Below are 13644 nucleotides of genomic sequence, written 5' to 3'. Positions count from 1 at the left end.
TAAGCTCTAAAGACTCTAAGCGATTTACCTAAGATATTTGCTAGTTTGTGGTAGAGCAAGGAGATGCCACCCACTATCCCTGAGACCAATTCCCGTGTTATTTCCATCACACGAGTTTTTTCCCAAGGCATTTTCTGTTTACTCCTTACTTATTTACCTCTTATTTAGGGACTCATAAATAAGTCTCACTTTTGTGCCTGGCACTGTTCTAAGACCCTCAACTATATTAACTAATTAAATCCTTTTTAGGACCGTCGGAAGAAACTGCTACTTTGACCCCATTCGCTGATTAGGAAATAGAAGCATGGGGATGAACTTCCCCAGACCACAGAGCTGGGCAGTGGCAAAAGTGGGATTTGAACCCAGGGAGTCTGGCTCCAGGCCCTGTTGCTCTTGAACTTCTGTACCTGGCAAAGAGCTTTTCTTCTTTGGATGTTGGGATCTTGGACCTCAACCTTAATTGCAGGAAGACGTGAAGAGAACCTGCTCTCTCTGTGTAGTTGCGCTGAGATCCGACATGGTTTTGAGTTTCCCGCACTGGAGCCCAAGGTGAATGGCATCAGGAAACTGATGACTTCCAGGCTCAGAGCTCAGCTGGGAGCCGAACTTACTTTGCAGTAACTAGAGGAATCATGGGTCAGGTGATCCGGCTGGAGTGGGGGTGGGGTAAGGCAGGGGAGAGGAGGAGCTGCCCATTGTTTGTGACCTCAGGCTCAAGCTAACCCCCTGGAAACATAACACCACTAAAGAAGGATCGTGAACAAGAGCTGTGGGATTCGAGAAGACTCACTGTGTGTACACACCCACACACACATGCATTGTGCGGATGGCCACACCACACTCCCCACAGCGTCTTACTGCTAACGTGGCCACAGGGTTGCCTGTTACTTTATACCGTGGCTCCCGGGTTTTGCGTCAATGGGCGTCCACAGCCAGTTCCTGGACTTGTCTTTCTGGTTGGTTGTTTAGAGAAGGCTTACAGGTGCAACAGTGCTTTCCTTGTGACTTCCCGTCCCTATTTGCAACCGTGTGTGTCAAGTGTAATTAAGAGTTCCTACCAGGTCATGCAGGTGTCTTCCCCAGTGGTGTCTGTGCCTGGCCACCTTGGGGGAGGCGTGGTCACTCTTGTATTTGCTCTGTGGACAAGGGCCAGGTTGCTTCGTTTCACAATTATGTTGAGCCATTCCGAGAGTTCAACAGTCAGCTTTCGGGCTGGAGTGGAGGCATATGCAGTGTTCCTAGCGCTGACTTGGGAGGGGAGGGCTGCACCGACCTGACCTGTACCTCGAGCTGTCATGTGATGTTCACCCGTGGTTAAATCAAGGGCTGTGCACTTTATTGTGGGGGAGGGGAGGAAGACGGTGTGTCACTGCGGGGAGGGGGAGTGATGACCATGCATCTGCTAGGGACGAACCTTAGTTTGTTCATAATCTGGAGCTTCTGCAATTTATCCTCCCTTTAATATACTCAGGCATATCTTCCTCTCGATGTCCTATTTAACTCTTTATTTATTTCAAGTACAGTTAAATCTAAATTATGATTTTATTTTAGGGAAAGGGTTTATAAATGCTTCTGTATTGGAAGTTGAAGAGCAGTTGAGACATGTTAGGATATTAGGACTATTCAGGTTTAGATGATTTCCAGTTTGTTCTGGTTAATACCATCTAGTACTCTGGCTTCCACCACCCACAGGAACCTCTCTCGCTCTTAATTACCTACTAGCTAAGAGGAAGAGTAATAGGAGATAAAGTGACAGGAAAAAGAGCCAGTCTGTGTAGGTTTTACCACACAGCTTTGTAAGAACTATAGCCCTTAATCCTGAGGAAGAGGAGAAAGCATTGGAGTTCATTGAGCAGACACTTAAAAAGCATAATTGCAATACCATTATGCCCCACACAATTAATAATAACATGACAATATCATCACATACCCAACCAATATTTATCCTTCTATTTCTCCCACATATGTCATATTTTAGTCTTTTTTTTTTTTTTTAAAGCAGGTTCCAAATAAGGGACACACGTTCAACTGGTTGAGGTGTCTGTTTTAATCTGTAAGTTCTCCCCTTTCTCCTTAGTTTTTTTTTTTTTTTAACTCTTTAGTTTATTTGTGGAAAATTCTAGATTACTGTTGCTGACCTTGTGGAGACTTCCACATTCTGGATTTGCTGATGGTATCTTCTGGAGCTCTCCAACATGCCTCTCTGCCCCAGTACTTCCTATACATTATTGATTAGGCTTAGAGGTCTACTCAGATTCAGATTTTATTTTTGTCAGATACCTTTTATTATACTTATTTTTTAAAAGATTTTTATTTACTTATTTATTTGATAGAGATCACAAGTAGGCAGAGAGGCAGGCAGTGGGGGTGGGGGCAGAAGCAGGCTCCCCACTAAGCAGAGAGCCCAATGCAGGGCTCAATCCCAGGACCCTGAGATCATGACCTGAGCTGAAGGTAGAGGCTTTAACCCACTGAGCCACCCAGGCACCCCTGTCACATACCTTTCAAATGGCATTGTGTTCTTCCATCAGGAAGTAAAATGTCTAGATGTTGCTTTTTCGGTGTGGTGTTGGCACCTGTTGATGTTCAATGCTTATTAATGTTTATTAATCCCTTAGGTATTGCAAAGTGGTAATATTCAAAGTCTACCACTTGTAAAAAAAAATATTTCGCTCAGGCTTGAAAATAGCTTGGGGCAGATGAAGGAGGAGTTAATCATCCAAGTGAGTAGTCTTTTCAGATTGGCTTCAGTGACTTAGTAATATGCACCTAATGAGCTGGATAGCTCATTAATGTTTCATGTTTAATGCTCAATAATATCCCATTGTCTAGATGTACTATAGTTGTCCCATTCATCTCCTGGACATTTTATTTGCTTCTGAGTTTGGGCAATTATGAACAGAGGTGAAGTGCAGTAAACATCTCTGTGCAGGCTTTTGTATGGACATAAGTTTTTAACTCCTTAGGGATACCAAGGAACTCAACTGCTGGATTAGATGGTAAGAGCGTATTTACTTTTGTAAGAAAATGCCAAGCTGTCTTCCAAAGTGATTGTACATTTCCACCAGCAGCAAGCGAGAGTCCCTGTTGTTCCACACCCTGGTCAGCCTTTGGTGTTGTCAGTGCTCCATATTTCGGCCATTCAGATAGGTGTGCAATGGTATCTCGTTGTTTTAATTTTCATTTCCCTGATGACTTATGGTGTAGAGCATTTTTTCCATATGCTTGTTACCTGGATATCTTCTTGGATGTGAAGTGCCTGTGAAGGTCTTTGACCCATTTTTTAATGCTGATGTTTGTTTTCTTGTTGTTGAGTTTTAAGAATTCTTTGTATGTTTTGGATAACAGACCTCTATCAGAGGTATCGTTTGCAAATATTTTCTCCCAGTCTGTGGATTGTCTTCTTATTCTTTTGATAGGTCTTTTGCAGAGCAGAAATTTTAAACTTGATGAAATACAACTTCTCAGTTATGCATTTCGTGGATCCTATCATTGGTGTTGTATCTATAAAGGCAAAACCACACCCCAAGTCATCTAGGTTTTCTCCTATGTTATCTTCTGGAAGCTTTATACTTTGGCCCGTTACATTTCAGTTTGTGATGCATTCTGTGTTAATTTTTGTGAATGGTGTAAAGTCTATATCAACGTTCATTTTTGTTTTTACATGGCTGTCCAATTGTTCTAGCATCATTTCATGAACAAACTATCTTCACTTCTTTGTATTGCCTTTTGTCCTTTTTTTTTTTTTTTTAAAGATAAGTTGACTCTATTTATGGAGGTATTTTGCTGGGCTCTCTATTCTGTTACAATGATCTATTCGTTTATTCTTTCAACAATAGCATAATATCTTAATTGCTGTAGATTTACAGTGAGACTCGAAGTTGGGTAGTACCAGTCGTCCACCCTTGTTCTCCTTTAATATCATATTGGATGTTCTGAGTGTGTTACTCAGAAGTATATTTTTAAATTTCCAAGCATTTGGGGATTTTCAAACTACTTTTCTGTTATTAATTTCCAGTTGAGGTTCCCTATGGTATCAGAACAGACATTATATGATTTCTGTTATTTTAAATTTATTAGTTAAGATATATTTTATGGCCCAGAGTGTGGTCTGTGTTGGTTCATATTCCACGTGAGCTTGAGAAGAATGTGTATTCTGCTGTTGTTGGGTGACATAGTCTATGGATGTCCATTGTGTACAGTTGATTGTCAGTGGTGTTGAGTTCAACTGTGTCTGTAGTGATTTTCTGTCTGGATCTTTCCCGTTCTGACGGGTTGTTGAAGTCTCCCGTTAGAATAGCGGATTCATCTATTTGTTCTTGCAATTCTATCAGTTTTTGCCTCATAAGCTTGGTGCTCTGTTGTTAGGAACAGATGTGTTAAGGATTATTAGGTATTCTTAGAGAATTGACCCTTTCATAATTATGTAATTACCATCTTATCCCCTGATGATATTCCTTTCTCTAAAGTCTGTCTGAAATTAGTATAACTATACCTGCTTTCTTATGATTAGTGTTATCATAGCATATCTCCATTCATTTACTTTTTATCTATATGTGTCTTTATACTGAGAGTGGATTTCTTGTAGACAGCATGTAGTTGGGTCTTGTATTATGATGCATTATGACAATCTCTGTCTTTTCACTGGTACAGTTGCACTGTTGCAAGTGACATAGTTGGATTAATATTTGCCACATTCCTTACTGTTTTCTATTTGTTGTCCTAGATCGTTGCTCCTATTTTTGTCTTCTGCTCTCTTTTCTGCCTTTTGTGGGTTTCATTGAGTATTTTATATTATTTTATTTTTCTCCTTTCTTAGCATGTAAATTACATTTTTTTCCCCTAACTTTTTTTGGTGATTGCCCTAGGGTTCACAGTATACACTTAATAACTAATCCAAGTCCACGTTCAACTTACACTGTACTGCTTCACAGGTGGTGTGAGTACATTACAGTGCATTATAACAAAGTAATTCTAATTCTTCCTTCCTGTCCCATTTATCGTTGCTGCCATTCATTTCATATATGTATGCCTACATAATCAAGCACATTGTTGTTTTTAATATTTTGAACAAACTGTAATAGTTAGAACAATTAAAAATAAGAAAAAGAGAAGTTTTATTTTACCGTCACTTATTCTTTTACTGATGCTCTTTTCTTTATGCAGATCTGAATTTCTGATCTATATGATTTTCCTTCTCTCTAAATAATTTCTTTTAACATATCTATCAAGGCAAATCTGGCAACACACTTCCTTAGTTTTTGCTTGAGAAAGTGGTTACATTCTATGATTCCAATTTTGAAATTACTGATACTTTCTATTGATTTTCATCTGTAGGCCATCATATTTTAAATCAGTGCTCTTTATAGATGTCTGGATACCTAGTGAGCTTATAGTAAGTCTTTTAGAGTGAAGAATAGTCTGAATTCTAATTTTTCCATATTAAAATTTGTAAATATAGCAGCTACAATATTTTCATAAGTTTTGTGTTTATTCAACAAATATTTTATAAGATAAAATTCATCAAATAAGTTGTTTATGATTATTTTCAATGTTTTTCCAAATGTAAATGGTGAAAATCTGTGTACTTTCTCAATTCTGTTTTATTTCAATATAGAATATAAAATTATCCAATTAAAAATATGAGCTCCATGAAAAGAGGATTGCTATACATCAGGATATCACAGTTAGGGAATTTCAAAGCTAAATATTATTTCCTGTGTGAATTCTGACTATTAAATTTTTTCAATTCCTTCCTTCTTCATTTTTATAGAATATAGTTCATGAAACTTCTGCCTTTAAGCATTAGTTTTTGTCACTGAAACTTTTAAAAGCAAATTGCAAAAGCTGAAATTTTTGATACTCCATTCATTGAACATTTTATTAAAAATTTTCAAGTGATGCAGAACAAGGGGTACCAACAATTTAGAGGTCTTACTTATAAAATGTTCAGTGTAAGTGTAGAAAATTAAGGTTAACTTACAAAGCACTTTTTATTTATTTATTTTATTTTATTTTTTTAAAGATTTTATTTATTTATTTGACAGACAGAGATCAGAAGTAGGCCGAGAGGCAGGCAGAGAGAGAGAGAGAGAGGAGGAAGCAGGTTCCCTGCTGAGCAGAGAGCCCGATGCGGGACTCGATCCCGGGACCCCGAGATCATGACCTGAGCTGAAGGCAGCGGCTTAACCCACTGAGCCACCCAGGCGCCCCCAAAGCACTTTTTAAAAGCTCAGACTTTTCTAAATTTGCTGGAGGTTATGCATTGAAGAGAGAAAGCATATTTTTGCCTTGCATATAAATCTTAACATCTATTCATACATGATACATACATGATACATGTATACACCCATCATGCATGATACATACATGACAAAGCATACATGTTTTGTAATTTATGTATATATATGTAAAGCTTACAAATATTACTTACAAATATTAGGTATATTTGTAAAAATTTATAGTGATTCCCATTTAATATTTGTAAATATTTATAAACATTTAAAAATATCATATAAACAATGAATCTTGGAACACTGAAAAAATAAAATAAAAATTTAAAAATAATAATAAAAATAAATCCAAAAAAATGATAAAAATTCAAAAACTGTTCTCGAACAATAAAATAAATCTGTAGTTATAGATTAATACCATGTAAAAGACAAGACCTCTGTAACCAAGTTCACTAAACTACTAAGACTACTCGTAGGCCTGTGCTTACTCTATTTTCTGCATATTTTTTATGTCCACCTGACCTGTAATTCCTGCGCTGACCCCTGACCTCACTGACTGGCAGCTGTGTCTTCATTTTGTAGGCCACGGAAGCCTCCAGAGCAACACTGGCTGGTGCACCAAGCGGCTGGTTGCTGTAGGAGCTTCCAGTGTTTTTCCTTTTGTCACCTGATACCAGGAGTTAGCCAAATCTTACTTCATTGACTGATTAATTGATTGCTCGACTGAGGTGAGGGAGGTGCTCCACACCCAGCACAGAGCTGGATATGGAACTCGATCTTACAACCCTAAGACCATGAGCTGAGCTGAAGTCAAGAGTTGGATGCTTAACTGACTGAGCCACCCAGGCGCCCTGACTTAACCTTCTCTTCTGTCCAGACTTTCTTTAAAGCAGCAAGTGTCTTTGATGCTGTATTTGAGAGGGAGGATTAGATTTCATCTTGAAATGGTTCGGAAAAGAGAGATGGGTTATTTATTTATTTATTTATTTTGATATTTAAAACAGAAACATTTTAGGAGATGGTTATTTTAAATGGAACCACATGTTAATGTGAAAACTCTATTTACGCCCCATGTATCTTCCATATTATTAAACAAGATCAAGGCAGGAGTTGGAAGTACAAAGTGGAGACCTCACAAACCCATCTCAGCTCAATGTAATAAAATAATAATGAAAATATTTCATTAAAAATGAAAAATCCTGGGGTGCCTGGGTGGTTCATTCTGTTAACTGTCTGCCTTGAGCTCAGGTCATGACCTCAGGGTCCTGGCATCGAGTCTAGATTCTGGCTCCTTGCTCAGTGGGAAGCCTGCTTCTCCCTCTCACTCCATCACTCCCCCTGGTCATGCTCTCTCTCCCTCAAATAAATAAATAAAATCTACTTTAAAATAAAGGAAATAAATCTAATAAAAAAATGGAAAACCAAGGACACAAGCTAGATCAGATGGGATGCTGTTGGGACCACAGGCATAATCCAAGACTCTCCTATGCAAACCATAAAGGTTCTAGAGAAACAAATGTATGATTATCCCACCTTTCGATAGTCAAGGGGAGAGAGTCATGCATGCAGTTAGATAAATGGGACTTGGGTTCCTGATGTGTCTATTCTGGAACACATTGGGTAAAATCTACACATTTGGAAATCATCAGTATGTAGATCATATTTGAAGTCATGAGACTGGATGGGGTTGCCAGTGCCAATACGAAAGGGGAGAGGCCCAACAACTATGCCCTGGGCACCCCTTCATGGGAAAAGGGGAGAAGTGGAGGGGCCAGCAACAGAGACTAGAAGTTGAAACTAAAATTGCAGAATGCCACTTCTCAGGTTGCAGAGATCACTCAGAATATTGCCTCAGGGTTTGCTCTATGCTAGGAGATTTTACACCCTCATGGGACTCCTGAAGAAGAGGTCCATGGGCCTGGGCACAGAACACAAACCCTAACGCAGGTCAGTATAAGACCAGAGGGGAGAACAGAGTGTGCCAAATAGGAGAAGACAGGCTTCTTCTAAAGGAATTTATAAAGTACATTTCACAGTTTTGGGAGTCAAGGAAATTATGTCTGTGGACACTGTAAAGCCCATGAGTCATAAGTTTGGGGTTCTTGGAGGGTGCCTGGGTAGTGCCTGCCTCAGTGGGTTAAGCCTCTGCCTTTGGCTCAGGTCATGATCTCAGAGTCCTGGGATCGAGCCCCACATTGGGCTCTCTGCTCAGCAGGGAGCCTGCTTCCCCCACCCTCCACCTGGCTCTGCCTAATTGTGTTCTCTCTGTCAAATAAATAAATCTTAAAAAAAAAAAAAGTTTGTGATACTGGCTATAGCTCTCCAACAGATACCCCCATGTTTCCAGGCAGGATAAATGCATCGCAGGGCCACATAGCTATTAAGTGGCACATTCTGGGATGGAAGCTCAAGTTTGCTGACGACAGAGTTGGGGTTCTTTTCACTGCACCAAACTGCTGCCCTGAAATTTCTGAAAGCAAACCTTGCTGGAAGCTGACTGACAAATCCAAGCACCAAGCTGACTCTGTCTGTCTGTTTGCTGGAGCGAATGCAAAAAGTAGAGAAAATTATATGCATTTTTCTTCCAGAATATTCTCATTGGTACTTTGAAGTATTTCTACCTCCACACCATCCTACTTCTAAAAAGAAAATGGAGGCACTTGTTTGCATTTTTCACTGGAAGAAAATGTATGGAATTCAGACCTCATAGAGGGAAGAAGAGACAGAGGCGTCCTGGAATCCTAAGTTCCCTGAAGTGTGTTTTTGGCCCTCTGAACATGACTCTGGGAGACTGAATGACCCCAAAATGCTGAATGTTATTCTTGGAGTCAATGACCTTTTCCTTTTTTTAACTTTCTGGTTTACTTCAGGATTCAGGCTGTCTGTTTATTATGGGTGACTAGAATGTTCCTTCTTGGCTGTACCTCTTGTGTTTCTTATGGAACTCACAAGGTATAATGGTCAGAATATTGACCTTGAGTCAGCAAGCTGGCGTGTGAGGCCAGGCTTGGCCACATACTATCTATGTGGCCTTGGAGCACATCACCCAGCCTTTCTGACTCTTACCTTTTTATTTTTTTAATTCTAAAACAGGGATAAAAACACCTTCTGCCATTACTTCCTTGGATAGTGGAGAACCTAAAATATAGTATTTGTAATTTCACCTTTGTAGAACACTTTATTAAGTCTTCGGATATAAATATTCTTTTTTTTAAACATAAGCAGGAGGAAAGGTGTCTGCTGGAGTGGAGAAAGGAAAAGGCAAGCTTAAAAAAACATCAGATTGTGAGCAAGGGAACTGTCATGGGGTAGAAAGAATGTCAGCCAATCTTGATCAAGAACTTATAGAAATCATGTTCCAACATATTGTACTTTGAAAGTTCCTGATTTTTCTCATATTTCAAAGGCAAACCTGTGCACCCAGGGAGTGAGGGCAGGGGAGGGGGAGGGATCAGCTTTCTGTCCAGCTGTCAGTTCTCTTGCTGTGACTGTAAGGCAGCAGAGACCCAGTATTCTGGAGTTCCTGACCCATCTGGAATCACACTAGTGCACATAGGACTGTGGATGGTACTTTCCGTGCTGGGGAGAAAGGGTTCTAGAAGGGTTTGGACTTTTAAATGAGACCTTAACAGGCAAATGGATAAGGTATGGAGGCCCAAGGAGGGTGTTCCTTCAACCTTTGAAGATTGTGTAGTTCACAGGGGCCCATCTCTCCTTTCCTTATATAACAGCAACACTGTGCAAACAGGGAAGATATTATTGTCCTTGTTTTATAATAAGGTATTTGAGGCTATATTGACTGAGAGCTGGCAAGTGGCTGAATGTGGACCAGGATGTGAGCTGTTGTATTGCATACTCTTTACCCTAAAGCCATCCACGGTTCATAGTTGCTGGGGCCTGGAGAGATTAAGTAACTCTTAAAAGGTCACACAGCAATAAATAGCAGATCCAGGACTTTAAACAAGGCACCCTGGCTCTGTATCCTATGCATTCTCCACTATTCTATGCAGCCTTCCTAAGGAGCTGTGGAAAGGTTATTTGACAACTTCTGGGCACTAAGCAGGTGTCAGGGCGAGGCCTGAGTGAAGTGGTATTCCATGAATGTGTGGGACACACCTGGGTCTGCCATACTTGCCTGAGAATGTGGCACAGACTCTTCACTATATTGGTAGGAGATGACTTTTTTTTTTTTAGGTGTCGCTTCTGAAGTTTTGTCTTTTTATTTCCCTTAAGGCCCACTGGTGCCAAGGACTAGAAGCTAAAATCAAAAGAAATAAAATATCGTTAAATAGTATCACACAATGGGTCTATATGAGACTTCTATGGCATGGGGTGGAATTTGAAAGTCTTAGACAGCTGAATTACTAGGTTATAGAAGAAAGGGCACAGTCATTCCAGGGAAAGTATAGAAGGCAGCTCAGGGTCCCTGTGATGGAGAAACAAAATGAAAGACTGCCTTGTGACATGAAATTGACACACACCTTCTCTGTGGTTTCCATAGCATTAGAGATGGTCTTCTTCTTCTTTTTTTTTTTTTTTTTTTTAAGATTTTATTTATTTTTTGACAGAGATCACAAGTAAGCCGAGAGGCAGGCAGAGAGAGAGAGAGGAGGAAGCAGGCTCCCTGCTGAGCAGAGAGCCTGACGCGGGGCTCGATCCCAGAACCCTGAGATCATGACCCAAGCCAAAAGCAGAGGCTTTAACCCACTGAGCCACCCAGGTGCCCCTAGAGATGGTCTTCTTAAACTCTGGAGTGATTCATAGTGCCTTGGAACATTTACAGTAAATAGTGCGTTCCGTTGAATATGCAGAGGACAGCAGATTTCTATAAGCAGTAATAAGAGAGAATTGAGGAGACCTGGTAAACTTTGTCTTCACTAAAGTCATAGCAGTTGAGTTGGAATTGATCAAACTTATTTCTAATTTCTACTGCAATTGACCCTTGACTGATATGGGGTGGGGAGGGCTGACCCCTCATGCAGGAGAATATCTGTGTGTAACTTGATTCCCCCAAACTCCTAGTAGCTATTGACCAAAATCCTTACTGATAACATAAACAGTTGATTAACACATGTTGTGTATGCTATGTTTTGTATACAGTATTCTTACAATAAAGTAAGATAGAGAAGAAAAATTAAAAAAAAAAGATAAAACACATTTAGTCCTGTACTGTATTTATTAAAAAAATTCTGTGTGTAAGTGGACCCATGTAGTTCATATCTGTGTTATTCAAGGCTTGACTATGTATTTTATGTTACTCTCTGCAAAACAATTTTCTGAAGGTATTCTTTTGGCAGAATCAAGCAGCATAGAATATTTTATTGGGCCGGAAGAGAAAACACTGGTCATCCAAATTCTCCAATGGTATGCTCACTTTATTCTGAGTGCAGTGTCACTAACTGCATAGAAGGGGTTTATGTGGTTAGCAAGATTTAGTCTTGTCAACAGTGCCTGAAATTTTAATTATCTCTTTGTTGCAACAGGGCATATCAATACAGTACAAGAGGTCGGAGAGATTGATGGGAAAAAATAGGTAAGGTTTCTGACTTAGGCCTCAGTTACAATTTTCAGTATTTCTGTATGTGTGTACATGTACACAAAGGTATTCCGAGAGTCTAGTGGCTTTCTTCATTTTCTTCCACACATGAAGAAAGACAATGGACCTGTAAGATGGAACCGTGACCTTTATGAAGGGGAGGCTCTTTCTTAGCCTGGGCTTCCATAGATTGAAGGGCCCAAAGAAGGAAGATGGTGTGTAAGGTCCCTTCCAGCTCTGCTTTTGGAATTTGTGATTCAATCCGATGAATGAAGGCAATGTTAATTATCCTGGAAGTGGTCCAATCTGACATGAGTTAAATTATTTGATTAAGGCTGCACATTTAGGCTAATAGACTCATGAAAAAATGCTCATCATCATTAGCCATCAGGGAGATTCAAATCAAAACCACACTGAGATACCACCTTATACCAGTTAGAATGGCCAAAATCAATAAGACAGTAAACAACAAGTGTTGGAGAAGATGTGGAGAAAGGGAAACCCTTTTACATTGTTGGTGGGAATGCAAGTTGGTGCAGCCACTTTGGAAATAAATGTGGAGATTCCTTAAGAAATTAAAAATAGAGCTACCCTATGACTCTGCAATTGCACTATTGGATATTTACCCCAGAGATATAGATGTAGTGAAAGGAAGGGCCATCTGTACCTCAATGTTCATAGCAGCAATGGCCATAGTCGCTGAACTGTGGAAAGAACCAAGATGCCCTTCAACGGATGAATGGATAAAGAAGATATGGTCCATATATACTATGGAGTATTACACCTCCATCAGATAGGGTGAATACCCAGCTTTTGTATCAATGTGGACAGGACTGGAGGAGATTATGCTGAGTGAAGTAAGTCAAGCAGAGAGAGTCAATTATTATATGGTTTCACTTGTGAAGCATAAGGAATAACATGGAGGACATTGGGAGAAGGAGAGCAGAAGTGAGTTGGGGGAAACAGGAGAGGGAGACAAACCACTAGAGACTGAACTCTTGAGAAACAAACTGAGGGTTTTGTAGGGGTGGGGGTGGGCAAGTTGGGTGAGCCTGGTGGTGGGTATTAAGGAAGGCATCTGTTGCATGGATTGCTGGGTGTGGTGTATAAACAATGAATTTTGGAACACTAAAAAAAAATTTTTTTTTAAAAGGCTGCACATTAAGTTTCCTTAGAGCTGGATCTAGATTGAGGGGATGGATCCTTAGCCTAGTGCGACTTTTGGTCTATCTGATTTCCTGCCATCTTGCAAGTATTGAGCCCCTACCACATGGGAAGACCCCAGGCTTAGGCGCCAGGGATATCAGAAGAGGTCTTTCTCCCTGAAATGTCCTCTCCTCGTGGTTTTGGTGATGCCAGGCTCTTTGGGCTTTCTTCTACGTCTTTGGTAGCCTTCCTGGACTTCCTGAAACCACATGTCATGTAAAACAAACCTATTTTCAGAGAAAAGCAAGTCTGTGTTGCTCTCTTCATATCATGTCCTCTTTAGCTCTAAGTTCCAACTGCGCCAGACACTGGTAACATCTGTAGACAACTCCTCACTACAGTGCAGAGTGATAGACCTTGTGTTTCTTTTCAACATCTCCCAGAGATGGTTCTTTCTCAAAACACAGTTTGACCAAATAATTGGGTGCGCAAGATGAGACCAAAAATCAACCCTGGTATCTCCTAAGTTGCTTTTGGAAAAGTGATGTAATTGCCCAGTGCCTTGTTTTCCAGTTGCAAAATGGAAATAATATTTGCTAACATACTCCCTTCTCCATGTTAGAGCTCATCAAGGTTCAGCACTACTGCGCAACCCTCCTTTCCCAGGCCATTCTTGCAGCATCCGTCCCCATCTACATACCAATGACTCCATCCCCCTGGGTACCAAGC

Source organism: Mustela nivalis (genome assembly GCF_964662115.1).
Source record: "Mustela nivalis genome assembly, chromosome: 13".
Taxonomy (NCBI): domain Eukaryota; kingdom Metazoa; phylum Chordata; class Mammalia; order Carnivora; family Mustelidae; genus Mustela; species Mustela nivalis.
This window is presented reverse-complemented; position numbering follows the sequence as displayed.